We start from the raw sequence: 14,664 nt of genomic DNA, 5'->3' as shown, positions 1-14,664 counted from the left end.
TCTTCTCCGGATTTACTGACTGCTCCCTTGATGTCTTGGTAGAGGTTTAGAGTTCACATGTCTCGGGACATGTGAAGCAGGCAAACATGCAGACTTCCTTCATCCCATCTCCCCTTACCTTAAACATCACAGAAAATAAGCTATCCTTGAAATCAACGGAGAAAAATATAAATGGTAAGCCTTAATTTCTACCTGTGTCTCCCAATTGGCCTTGAGCTTTTTATGTGTTTATACAGAAATCTTGTCTTTTAAAAGTACAGGAACCTTCTCATGAAGAGATAAATTATCTGTTTTTACAGATAAATTACTCAGGYATGCTGCTTTACAAAGCGTCCTGTGCATATATACTGTACTACTTGCTGGAGACTTGGTTCCCTACACTTCTTATCATTTGAAGTTTATTTTTTTGTTAAAATTAAGCAAGGACAGAGTGGAAGTTTATCTGTTGCATGTCACACCAGATAAAGAGCTAGGCTGTGCCTTGGAATACACCCAGAAGTGCTGCCATCGCTCTCATTCAGGCTATTTTTATTCATTTAAATCTCAGTGCATTTTTGAAACCTCATGTGACTGTTTGATTGTATTAGAGTCAGTATGTGTATACACTAGTCCGTTACTTTTCTATTCCTTGTTTTGACCAGCTTCCTTTAGAGAGACATTAATTCCTGGAAATAAATAACAAGCATCACAGAACTGAAATACTAAACTAGGCTGCAAGTTGTAGTTAATGGAAAACTGAAATCTCTGTTTCTGCAGTCAGAAATGCACAATCAGTGTGACAAGCAGATGAAGGCAGAGGGACAGAAYTCTCTGGTTCCCTGAGACAGGGTGACTCTGAAGTCCCCATTTGAGCTAGAAACATATTTTCTTTCCAGAACATATGTGCTCTCCCATGTGCCTCTTGCCTCCAGAGGGGGATGATGGAGTCTGATTTGTCCCATCATTTGTTTAAAACATACCGGACTGCAGACCTCCTAAGACAGTTTTTCTTTGGGGGAAGGAGTGAGGGGAGAGAAATATGCAAAGAAAAGGTATCTAAAGTCCCTTTTGACTTATAATTATTCCTGAATGATTTTGACATGTTATATCTGAAATCAAGCTTTAATTATCAAGAAACAACTGCCCATTCTCATTGACATTTTCCTTTTTCAAGGGATTTTGGTATCTCAAGAAGTTGTCCCTCCCACTAACCTCTAGTTCCCTTTAAGATACTCTTAAAGTCAAACCAAATTACTCCTACTTTTGAAACAAAACCTAGTGCTGAGGTCCTAAAGAAAAAAAAAACACATAAAAAACAACCAGATAAACCAGCTGCCTTCACAAAGCTGAAACAGCCATTAAGTTATTTTTGCAGCTGATGAAAAAGGCTTGGGACTTAACACCCACAAAGCCTGAGCACCTCCTTGCTCACCCCCACACAGTGAATCATCCGCATGGACACCTGTCTCAAGCTCCTGCTGCCCTCTTCATACCTTACTGGACGCTTGCCTGGCTTGTCCTTTCTCACAGCCAGCTCTGATTACCTGTTTTTATTTTCTTAAATGTGGATGATTCCTGTCTGCAAACTGGAAAGTTGCTTGTGAGCCAYGAGATCTGCTCTCCCCTCACAGTGCAGGGCACTTTCTGCTTCGCTGTCAGTGTGTAATTGATTAACTTGCGCACACCCTGCTGGTCATTGCTCCCATGAGTACAAGGCCAGAGCTCTATCACATTGTGCCCCCTCTTTAGGGCTCACAAGTGGTGCTGCATTGGCATGTTTGGTTTGAGAAAATAAGATCCACCCTGACATTGCAACTTCACTCGGGAACAGCGAAAACGACGAAAGTGAGCTGGTAATTGGCAGCTAGGGACTGTAACTGAGTTTGATTGTCAACAGTGACAACACCCAAAGACTGAGGACAGTGACTTTTCCTCCATGACCTGACCTAAAATTTCTGCAAGTCAATGAAAAGTCCTTTGACTTCTTTCTGCACTTTGGCTCAAACCACACAAACAACCGTTGGCCCTCTGCCAGCTCCTCCACCCATGTTAGCAGCTCTCAGATGTTGGTTCACCTGCCAGTTTCGTCCTCGGTTACTTTCATCAGCTTCTTTCCTCCCCTTTTTATTTGCCTTCCTATTATGTCATCAACAGTGTGAAATGGTTCTTTGATCATCGCATAGTTCAGCAAAGCAAACCACCGCAGTGTATTTCTTCCTTCACCTAGAACTCAAACACACAATAGTCCTTGTGTGGTGATTCCTTGCAGTTTTTAGCATTAACAGGAAGTGATTTCAGTGTGCTTGTAGTGGGTGGGATAAAGGGGAAGATGACCCTTCAATAGAAAAGAGTGGGCTCATTACCCCATGTCAGATCAGCTCAGCCAACTGGAGGCAATGCAGCCTGTTGTCCTGGCAAAAGAACCTGACTGCCATTTTTTAATAGGCTGCAAAGGGCATGTGTACTGTGCTTTGAATGGGTGGCCCACCCACAGAATAAGCATGCTTGGCCACTGCAAAGAACAGATCRGCAGAAATATTTTAGTGAGAGGATTAATCACCAAGGCTCTCACTCTTAAAACTCAAGATCCTGTGAAATCTTTTTAAAATTACCCCTTGGTCAGCCTTTCTTCTCCTCACCGTGGCTTGGCCTGTCCCAGGTTTCTTTGTGAGTGACAAGAAAGCAATGGAGGAAAACCCGGGAAATTTCAGCACACCACTTCACATTTACACAGTAGAAATATTAGAGCAGTTCGGGGCCCTGTTTCCATAGGTTGTGGTAGAGCTAGAAAGGAGAGAGAGAAGAGCTGCAAGGCTCAGAGGCAGAGAGCAGTGTTTGTAAGAGGAAAGACTGAATGAAGAGACTAGTGCTTTGCAATAGTGGAAAAGAGGTGACTAAGTGGAGAGCAGATAAAGGTGTAGAAGTTCATGAGTAATGAGGTGGTGACTGAAGAGTGACTGTTTACCATTTCTCACAACACAGGGCTTCCCGAAAAATGAAGTTTTGAGGCAGAAAGATTAGAACAAACATCAAGAAATACTTTCTCTGAGAACATAGCTTCAAGCTGCGGATCTTGYTCTGCAGTGAGCAAGTTGAAGTGAGCAGCTGATATTATATTGTTGATAGGACTAGGGATGGCAATAGAGGCAACACTAGTAAGTGTGAGATAAGAGTAGGTAGACGGTGGGTGCAAGTCAAAGGAGAAGGAAATATCACTTGGTTCATAATGAATAGGACTTGGTACAATCAGAGGAGGAATGCCAGGCAGGCTGAAATTATAATCACCGTGAGTAGGAAAGAGGAATAAACTGCACAAAGTGGAATTGAGTCATAGATTTTAATATCAGACAGTGATCAAGAGATCTGACTTCTTATGTTCAAAAATGCCAGGCAATTTTACCCTATAAATCCTACACAGRAAAAGTAGGCATATTCAGTGACTCAACATGAACATAAACACATATTCCTTTCTCTGAAGAAAACTGTAACAGTCAGACCCAAGTCCTCTGGGGGCTTGAATATGACCATCTTAAATCAGCAGGTAGATCTCCTTGCTGCAGTAATTTGCCCTGAAGTAGGAAAGTGGTGCTTGTTCTAGATTTAAAAATGTTTAACTATTGTGTGCGCAAAAACATTGTTTTTCTAGCTTTAAATGCAAGTAAGCTTAATTACAGATCTTATACATGATTGCATTACAAAGCTTTATCACTAAAGAGCACTGAAAGTTTCCTGCTGCTTTGTGCTCACTTGCATATCATTACAATCTGCCCAAAAAAGTTGCTTTCTGAATTTATTGGAAACTTTGAGCTTTCATTCATTCTGAGGCATTGCCTGTCAGCTAGTAGTAACCACTGTAAGCAAGCAGTCGAAACTATAAACTCACCAGAAAGACTGCAGAGAGACTGCTCATGTGTAAAAGCCCCATCTGGAGTCGTTCGTACCAATATCATTCTCATTCAGTAACTTTCTGCACTTGCCTTGTACTCAATTGCTGCAGGTGACAATGACTACAACAAATGAAGAGCAACATTAATCCAGACTCCATACATGCTATATCAGTAGGTAAAAATGTATCACACAAAATTATTTCAGATGATGATTATTAGAGCTGCAAAGTGAAATATTCCAAAGTTACCGTGCCAGAATGAAAAGCGATGTATAACCTAGATCTTTTATTCAACCTTTCTTTGTGTGCATGCCTCTGGATGCAGTTTCTATCAATATGACTACAGATGGATAAACCTAGCAGGCAGGAAGAAGCTGTTTTGTGAAAGGACCAGGGCTGGGCCATGAAAGACTCATCTATAGGACCATTTTATCCTAAAGAATATGCTGAATGAATCTGAGTGCTACAGAAATTAAAAGGAAGATGTCCCGATAAGGATTGTCACATGCTGTGTAGGAWAGCTGTTTATGAACTGGAAGTTTTCATTTTGATAAGGTCCATTACTGATACTAATGATTCACATATAAAATTTTGAGTTAAACTCCCAACTTAAAAAAAATAAAAATGCTTGGCCATTGCAAAGAACAGATCGGCAGAAATATTTTAATGGAAGGAAATAAAAACATTGTTCTTAAAGAAAAAAAAAAGAAATATTTGTTTGAAGGTGAATATGTCTTAAAAAAAATCAGCCACAAGCAAGCAATGGACATATCAAAAAAATTAAGAATAAATAGTTCAAGATGTAAAGTACTGAAACAGTATAAGCAAAAGAAAAAATCTTTTAAGTGGGCATGTTTAGCAATTTGCCTATTAGCTGGAGTTACCTGCTTCATTTATAACAATTCTTTTCAAGATTCTGCTAGGTGCATGTTTAATTTTTTTTCACTTTGTTAAATGTTATGCTTACCACGTGTATCCATAAACACATATATAATAAGCACAACATTTTTAGTTTTAATATTATGTTTTTATTTTTCTGRGGAAGAAAACAACAGAGTTACAAAGTCAGGAGTACAAATGAACCTAATTCTCTTTCTGGGAAATCCTGTGTTTTTTAACTATTTTGCATCAAATTCACATCTATCAGTTACACTTCTCGTTCTCTGAATCTGCTTATATTAACATCATTTTTAGGGTACTTAACCTTCAAATTAATATATTGTCCCAGTCCCATATCTAAAAGAAAAAAGAAAAATAAAAGAAAATGCAAGTTTTACTGTAAGATCTAGAGAAATCTATAGGAGACTGAGGAGAAATTATATAAGTAAATTTATTTATGATTTCTTGATTATAAAATTCTTAAGATTAGAAAATAATAATACCTTCTGTGACTTCTCTTCAGTTTGAAAAAAAAGCCACTTTTTTCATCTCCCATCATTGAATATATCTTTTTTCAAATTTCTAATCCTCTGGCATATTCCATTCCAGAACACYATCATTAATAGCTTCTTTTGCTCTTTCCTGGTAAAAGATAGACCTTCAGCTACCGYGTAACAATTACGTACAGCAGGCAGGAAGACTGAACTTTGTTCATGTTTCCTCAAAGCACAGTAAAGAAGCTAAGTGGAATGCAACCTAAATGAGATGTCAACACATATATATGGGGCTAAATTCTGATTTATTAAAGAATATAGATATGCAATTGTAGATAGCAAATTATGGAGGATGAAATGGGAAAGGAGAGAAAAATCTAAATAGTCATCTGTAGCCTGGAAGAAAACAAGTTTTATTAAATTCACTGATCCCTTCTTTCTGTGTACTTTCTCCACATTCAAAAAAACCACCAGTGGAGAAAACAATAGTCCAGTAGTCAAAAACTATCTGTCAATATTTCCCCTGCCAAAAAGAAAGAGCAAGTAATGGAGTCAATGCAAAACCAGTAATCTTTCCATATTCTGTTGAATAATTGTTCCATCCTATGTATCTCAATTCTTCCGAGTCCTCACCTGCTATGTACAGTGAGGAAGAGACCAGCCCAGGAAAATGTCAGAAGATTATTTCATCTTTCAGAGCTCAAGATACTTTGGGATTATCCAAAATTTAGTCCCATATAAAGTGCCTGTTAGAAACAGCAGAAAGAAATGAGAAGTCACTGGAGTTAAACAATTGTTTCAAGACGAGCAACGCTTTACTGCCTCGTAGCATGTTCCATAAAAGTTACTCACTGACTGAAGCTACAGTACTGAAATTCTTTTAAATCTATCTTTTAAATCATGAGAGAAATAGTATTGTATCTGGAAACAAACTTTTCTGTTGTACATATGAGGAACCTATGCATTGACCTATTTCTTGCAGAGATTCATAGCTATCACTGTCACTGTTTCAGCTTCTGGACCCTGCAGTGACGTTCAGCTTTATCAAGCCAGCTCATATGAAAACTAACTTTAATGAAAGTTAAGAAATGTTAGCAAGGATAAGGGAAGGAAAGAATAACGTTTTGTCATAATTCATTTCTGCATTTGTACACCATAGATACTCATCTCCCACTGCACTGTGTGAGGACTGAATGTACTTTGACAGTGGGCAAGGCTAGAGAATTTTGCCTGCAATATGCAGATTGTTTCTAGGAAGAAAGAAGATGAGCATAGGGCATGAGAGCAAGAATGCTTTGATTTCACATTGGTGCTCTGATAAGCCATTGCTCAGCTGTGGGCTCATATGTGTACTGGTGAGTCCATAATGGCTGCGAAACTATGAAAAGTACCCTGGAATTTCCAGTAAGCTTCCCTTCCCCCTCCTCCCTCCACTGCTAGAGATACTGATGAAGAGTAGATAAGTATGCAGTTTAAGAGCTTTTCCGGAGAAGCATCTGCAGATGCAGTTCTATAGGAGATACTGAAACTAAGATAAGAACATTAAGAATGATTTTTTCCATGCTACTTTTAACTTGTTATGAATGCAGTTGTTTTCATGGGCTATGACAAAACAAAGCTGTTGGATTTTTCTGCACTTTGATGCCAAAACTAACATTCTGACTCAAATTATATTAGCGAAATAGATCTGTTTCAGTCTTGACAGTCTTCTTGGCTTTTCATTAGAAAAGACCRAGGAACAAATGTTGTTTACGGCAATTTCTGTGGCTGTTATATTGTGAGCTAGAACAATAGCAAAACCWGTGCTTATAACCTTCCAGCTAGCAGTTCGCTTCAATAAAATGGGCTCCAGTCCTGAAAAATGCAGTGGCTTTCCTTGAAAAAAAAAAAAAAAAAAAAAAGGAGGGGGGGGCAGGGTTCATTCGTAGTTTATCTGAAAGCTGGTGGTGTTTCAGCAGCTTGCCAGTGGAGGGTGTGTTGAAACAGTCTAACTTCTTTCCACATTGTCTTGTGTGCAACTGCTAACAACAACCTTTGTGACATCTGGAACCAAACTTACTAAAAAATCAACTGATCAGTGTGAAATAATGCTAGACAAAGTACTCAGTAAACTCAGGATGTACTAAGATGACTGATGAGTCTTATCTTTAGAAAACATCTTAATCCTTGTYTCAAGTATTTTGAAAGATGCAGGTACAACACTCATTTAATCTGTGAGAGAGTTTATTGCACCTGCTTTTGTGTGTCCTTAGATAAGATCAGCTCTTCACAAAACTAARCTATCCAAAAGTTACAATATAGCTAATAATAACAATTTCACTCTTCTGAAACTACTGAATGAAGGACTGTAGGGTTTTATTTTCAGAAGTGGAACCAGTCTCTGTTGGTACTTTCTGGTTGAGAATTTTCATCTRCTTTCTCAAATTGCTAAATTAACTTTTCCCATGTGGAATTTGACTGAGAATCAGCATTTTTCACCTCTAGTGTGCTTAAACTGAATCACAGAAAGATCTACAACTCTAGTTCCTGGAAGTGAGGTCTGTGGACTTGTGATGATCTGGATGGTTCATTCTAATTTTCAAAATTGATTAAATCTCTCATGAACCATCTCAACTTACTATTCCTGAAAACTCTCATATTCCACCATTACTGTTGACAATGTCCTAAAAGTATTCCAGATTTTTCAATTATTGCTTAAATGTATTTTAGTTCTTTAAAGTTTAAATTTTGCACAAAGACTGATAACATCAAAGATATTTTGAACAGTTTTTCTTTGACCTTGAAGTCATATACTGAGTTTATTCAAGTAAAGATTAAAATCAGCAAAGAATTTAGGTCAGTTATAGGCAGTACAGGAGTCAGGATAAGAGAGGAGGGGACTATAAAGGGAAATATTCACAAAACAGAATCTGCTTATGYTGATGTTGCTACCAAGAAAAAAATAAATTTTTATCATAGTGATGGATGTCTACCTCTCATTGAGCCTGGGAAAGTGGATCCTTTCATTAAAATGGCATCTGCGTTGTACAAATGGCTTTTGCATTTCTAAAGAGATAGTATCAGTCCTTATTTTTCCAGGACTGTGAATATTATCTGTTGGGTTCATTAGAGGATAAGCTTGGGGAAGGCAAATTGAATCTAACTGAAACCTTGGAGGACACTGAGAAGAGCTRTAGATTAGCCCTAAAAGTGGATTTGTTTTTTTCAGAAAAGAGCTTGCTGTGTAGAATGTTACTGACAATGAGCAGCAAGCAAGGAGAAAGGATTCCTGATCCCGTAGGTCAAGACGACACCTACAACATGTCACTGAAAAGAGAGAGAGTCAAGACCTTAAGACCTTTTAGTTTTGTGCTTACTGTAGGAAGATCCTTTATTATTATTATTATTATTCCTTCTCCCAAGTCCTCTAGAAACATTAATAATTTGTCACCTGTTTTGAATGTCCCCTTACATAAATGTACTTCTACTTTGACTTAACTGGCATTAACCTGATGGGTTATTGYAGGGTCCAGAAGCTGAAACAGTGACAGTGATAGTTATGAATCTCTGCAAGAAATAGGTCAATGCATAGGTTCCTCATATGTACAACAGAAAAGTTTGTTTCCAGATACAATACTATTTCTCTCATGATTTAAAAGATAGATTTAAAAGAATTTCAGTACTGTAGCTTCAGTCAGTGAGTAACTTTTATGGAACATGCTACGAGGCAGTAAAGCGTTGCTCGTCTTGAAACAATTGTTTAACTCCAGTGACTTCTCATTTCTTTCTGCTGTTTCTAAGAGGCATTCCACCACTTTACCTTGCAAGTTTTGTTGGATAATCCCAAAGTATCTTGAGCTCTGAAAGATGAAATAATCTTCTGACATTTTCCTGGGCTGGTCTCTTCCTCACTGTACATAGCAGGTGAGGACTTGGGAGAACCGAGATACATAGGATGGAATGGTTATTCAGCACAGTAAGGAAAGGTTCTTCCTTCTAAGTACTATTTTTTACGTTATTTATATTTTCAAAGTGTCTCTATTACTCTCAGTGTTACCCTCTCCCTTTATATCTATAGAATAGACATTTTCTTCTGCTTTCTCCCCATCTAATTGCAGACCCAGACTACAATGCTCCATTACTCACTTTGGAACTTAGCAGAGGGGAAAAAAACAGCATTAAAGAGCATTTAGCAGGATGAAATGCTGGTAATTACAGCCATGGTGGTGTCTTTGGACAGGGACAATTGAGGTTGCTTCAGCTGTTTCWGTACAAGCATCTAACCGTATCTAACCTCTCTAGGCATGTTTGGCACTAAAGGTGATACCACAGAGATGGGRTCCCATGGCTCCTGAACTCCTGCGTCTGGTAGCTGGAAGTTCCCTTTTTGTGGATAGTCACCTGTTTGGTATTGAACACCTTCAGCACAGAGCAGGGCAAGAGTCAGCTGCTGACAAAGCAAAGCACACTGTAAAAATGAATCACTGTAGTAAATAAAACATGCCAAAGCTACTACCCAGTGGTGGACAGCTTCTGTAGCATACTTTGCAACTCTGTCACAGGCCAAATAATGACAAAACGGAAAGAAGATGCATTATCTATCACTCTCGTAGGAGAGGGATGCTGAGAACAACTCTGGCTGRGAACAGATATAATATTCTTTCAGTGTTTTTATGATCTTGAGTATGTATGTGTGTATGAGTGTATATTTTCAATATAAAGAGATGCCTAATACATGCATATCTTATTATATAAAATATTTTGCATAYGCATGCATACACTTACATATATTTTTATTCTTTTACCATGAGATTGAACCAGATACTTCGTATTTTTAGATACGATATTTATAAATACWAGCATCCTGTTTTAAAGAAAAGCTTCAATATGCCCCTCTAAATATTGCATAAGCAATATCCTGAGTGTGCCATAAGCCTCTATTGTGACAGCAATGTATTAAATTAAGTTGATGCTAATTTCTCATACGAAGTCTAGGTATAACTTCATCCTCATGCACAGCTAAGCCTCATGCCACCGTCAAATGAGTACGTTCTAATGGCTGTGTCCTCTTACAAAAGCCTCTGGGCAACTTCAAGCTTAGGTTAGTGCTGGAAATCTGGCTCTCCAGGGCAGTTATTCCRTACTTGCAACAAGATGTGTCTCCACAGTCCGGATCTGTGCTAGTATTAGCAGGACGGTGAACCCTCCCCAGTAGGTGCTCCACCATTAAGGCTATAGTTACCCATATTTTATGGTGTTAAACATACTCTAAGGCTCTGCTTTTCCTATGCACTGTGTTCCATAGTGAAAATAAGCAACATTTTAGCTGATGTGGGTGGACACAGTGGCTCTATCCCTCTCATGGAACTAGCTGCTTGCAGTCATCTAAAGACTTGATTGTAGGAAAGCACTTGCAAGAAAAGTAAATTAAAAAAAAAAAAGCACAAATAAATGCACAAAAGATAAGAATATCACAGTGAGAATAAACTATCTTTAAAGGCAGAGGAAGAGAATAAATAAAAGGATCGTTGATTTTATGCTCTGATTGTGTTTTGCATTTGGGTTTCAAATATCTTYAAAAATATTCTCATGATTTAATGCATAATCAATATGACATGAAATTACAGTGATTGCTGATGCAAATTAGGTAACTGTGCATGCCAATTATGTGTTACACGCCTGTTGCATTGTTTGAATAAGCAATTACTGAATWTACAGAGACAAGTATGTTACAGGAATGCATATTAGGCATGTAATTATCACCACTTAATTCAGAAAATCAGACAAAGTAGAATGTAGCTGGGGGGATGGTTATGAATCCTGGCATTTTTCCAGGGCATAAAATTCTGGTTTTATTGTATGATTTTCTTCCATTTATACCAGCTTGTGCCCCACAGTGCTTTAGGAAATGATGCAAGCTCAGTTAAATAAGGCACGTGCCCAATTTAAACACATAAACGGTTACTTTGATTTCTTTGGCACTCTTCAAGTTTTGTGTGGGAACCATACAGAAACAGGGTGATCTGTGCAGATCTTTAAATTTTCTACTGAAATTTGGTTGCCCCGTTGGTGGACTATGCAGAACCTCATACTGTACCTTTGTATAACAGGAAGTGACAACCGTTATTTTCAGATAAAATTCTGGAGAAAGCTGGACGTTCAAACTGGAATTTTGCCGGAGGGATAGCTGATACCTTCTCACTTCAGACATTTAGAAACTTTGAATTGCCAGGCTGCATTTTTGTGTCTGATTTGGCAGGCAATGTCAGAACAGTGCCACAACAGCCATGCAGCGATGATTATTCCCTGATAATTTAGAGGACAAAGTGCACCATGTTGTGCCACCCCTGCTTGCTGTGATGCAGTCATGTTCCTTCGACTTCTCCCACACYGTTTTCCTTGTGGCACCCCAGAGGTCGGAGTGATCTGACTAGTGGCTCATTTGGATGGTCTCATCAGTGATTTCTAAGTCTCAAAATGGTGTGGATATGTAAAACCTCAACAGTGTTAATAGCCCTTGCTGTGAAGAAACCATAATATACTGTGTTTRCTTGAAGAGCAAAAAGCCAATATATCATTCTTAGTGATGGTAGCTTTATCTGTGGCCYCCACCACTAGCTACATGCCTATAAGTCTTAAACAGAGAGGTCAATATCAAGAGATGATCCAGACAGATTTATTTTATAACCATTTCTRCTGATAAAATTGAGAATTTARCAGTGTTTATACAATGAAGGCCACRGAACTGGCCTGAGATCTCTTCCAGATCTAACCCCATAAATCTGCTTTTTCCCACTGAGGAAGCATCACTCATTTTAATGGAACTATGTGTGTGAGTAAGGTTATTTGTGCAAGTCAAGAGGATAAGTTAGGAAAATGCCTGGAGGTACTGCTTACAACGGAAGTATTTGGGCTATTAGAAGTTCATATTTTTCATGTTTGTAAAACCAAGAAAATATGTTGGTAAGATCTAAATCCCTGGAATATCTAGTAATAAAGGATAATACTTGAGACTGACAAGATGGAAGGAGTTTGGTTCTCAATTCTTCAGCTCCCATGCAAAGCTCAACAGAGAAGGATTAAAGTATATTGCTTAAGCTGTCTTCCATTCTGCCCCAGGTGTTGATAGCGTACGCTCAAACATTTCAGTACTTGTGAGATGAAAGCTGAAGCACTGTTTTCATATCTTGTAATTGTATTTGGAACATTGGTGGGCTCCCAAAGATGTGGAAACAATCTAGTTCTCTCTTGAAAAGTACAAAACAAAACAAATCCCMAAAAATCTCTCAGCCTTCCCCTCTTCTTTGTCCTCCACTCTGCTCCTCTCTCTAAGAAAAACACATTGGGTCTGATTATCTCAAGTCCTAACTTCATCTGTRTGTAAATTAATGGAAACAATGAGTTACCTTTGTTTACCATGGTTTCAGAAAAGAGTATTCACTTTATTTTGAATTTYTTCAGTGGTCAATCTGTTTTATTCATTGAACTTYATATTTTCCACYAATGCTCTTTCCTTTCCTTTATGACAAATGTAAAGACCTTATCACTTCTTTTTGTGATACCTCTCCCTTCAATTTCCATGTATCAAACAATCTTTCACTACAACATTCTGGTGAATGTACTTGTGTTAAACCCATACCGATCACGTATAACGTTTGTGCACCTCAGACCTGCAAAGATTTTGCATACTTAAAAGCTTGTCTGGAGATGAGTTCCTCCACATCTGTGAGTTTGTTTCACAAAAGATAACGTCCTTCCATGACTGTAAGGGTGAGGCAGGGGCACTGTCTGGACCCCCGGGCAGGGCCAGACACGCAGACACAAGGCACACTGTGGGCGATGCTGAGCGTTTATCACCTCTGCGTCTGAGCGGAGATTCCCTAGAGGCTTCCCGATCGAGGCAGTAAAGGCGYGGGGGAAYCCAAGGCACCGCTGAGCCGGGGAGYGGAGGCACTATGTGAGGTTTTTAYGTACTCTACACATGCGCAGTAAGCATATTGAGCTCACTGCTGATCTCGACTCAAAGCCCAGGTGTAGCCCCATGCTGACACGGGCTCAGCCGTGTGAACTTGGCTGTGGTCAGCTTGCCCTGTTGATGCCCCTTTTCGCCTGGAACGGTCTGGCTAGCTGCCATCACCTGTCTCCTCGACTTTCTTCCACATTTTCCTATATACTGACAAAACTTGCATCGCTATACTACTGCACAGACCTAACTAAGCCTTTGTGGTATTAAAGTATTAAGCAGTGAAGCATTGTTTCACAAAAAAAAAAAGAATGGTTTTAAATGTTAAGGATGTGATTTCACTTCTGAACACTTCTAAAGTTCCATTGTAGTAAGTCATTGTATACTTTTTTATTTTTGGCATTTGTCAGCTTTTTTTTCTTTTTCTTTTTTTTTTTAAACTGGAATTTGATTGCAGAAGTCTAGGCATCTATGTTCACCTAGCAGTACTACCTATCTGGAAGTGTGCAAGGATTATAGATAAACAGCTGTCTGTTGCTTCATGAAGAGTTCTGGTTAGTGCTTTGCTTTTATTTATAGTCATATATTTTAATTAGTGCTAAATTGTTAAAATTTAAATTAATAGAGGAAGTAAGTAGAGAAATGCTTAGTGAAACTTACTTTTTTCAATATTTTGAGATTTTGAAAGCCCCAGGCTTCTCTTTTAGGTGCTACCAATTTATGCAGAATTATGTTGATTCATGTCTGTCTTGTGGTGTTTTATCACTTCTTTCATTTGTTCAGAAGTGAACTCATATATGTAAAAGTCTATGAAAATAACATTGGAAGGAAACACACTGATTCAGTTTTTGAATTGAATCAGGTTTTTTTTCTAGTTTGAGTTTTGAATGAAGAATCTAACTGGTTGTAACTTCAACTTGTCTGACTGTTTGTTTCAGTCCATGATAGCAAAACTTGGCTTTTTCAGATGAAGAAAAATATGATGGAAATTGAACACCAGAACATAACCTATTTTTCTTATTTTTTTTTCTTTATATTTCAATAAAAATATAGGAATACTACATAGTTTTTTTCAAATCTGTAGTGGAATTAGATATTTGTATTTCATACTTTAACATTTTAATTATTCCAAAATATTTTTCCAATATTTCATTTAATAAGATATTTATAAATACTTAGATTTATTTTCTGTGTGGATTACAGTGGAATTTCTAGTATAGCAGAAATTCTTGGTTTCTASCAGCCATGCTTGATGAACAACTCATGAATGTGATTTAAGGCTGTAATGACAGAATATTGAATTCTCATTCTTTTTTGCCTAACCCTTTAAACTTATAAAAGGTAGCTTTAAAATGTAAKCTTTAAAGTACAGCTTTAAACTCTGGATGGGAATCCTTTCAATATATCATATTTATCCATCTGAAAGTTTTGAGTCTCCCTGAGAGCAATGTTCTCTCAATATACAGCAGACATTGAGAGAGCTG

This window comes from Rhea americana, unplaced genomic scaffold, assembly GCF_003343005.1.
Source record: "Rhea americana isolate MKP2758 unplaced genomic scaffold, rheAme1 scaffold_7, whole genome shotgun sequence".
Classification (NCBI taxonomy): Eukaryota; Metazoa; Chordata; class Aves; order Rheiformes; family Rheidae; genus Rhea; species Rhea americana.
The sequence above is the reverse complement of the archived record's forward strand: the minus strand, read 5'-3'. Positions refer to the sequence as shown.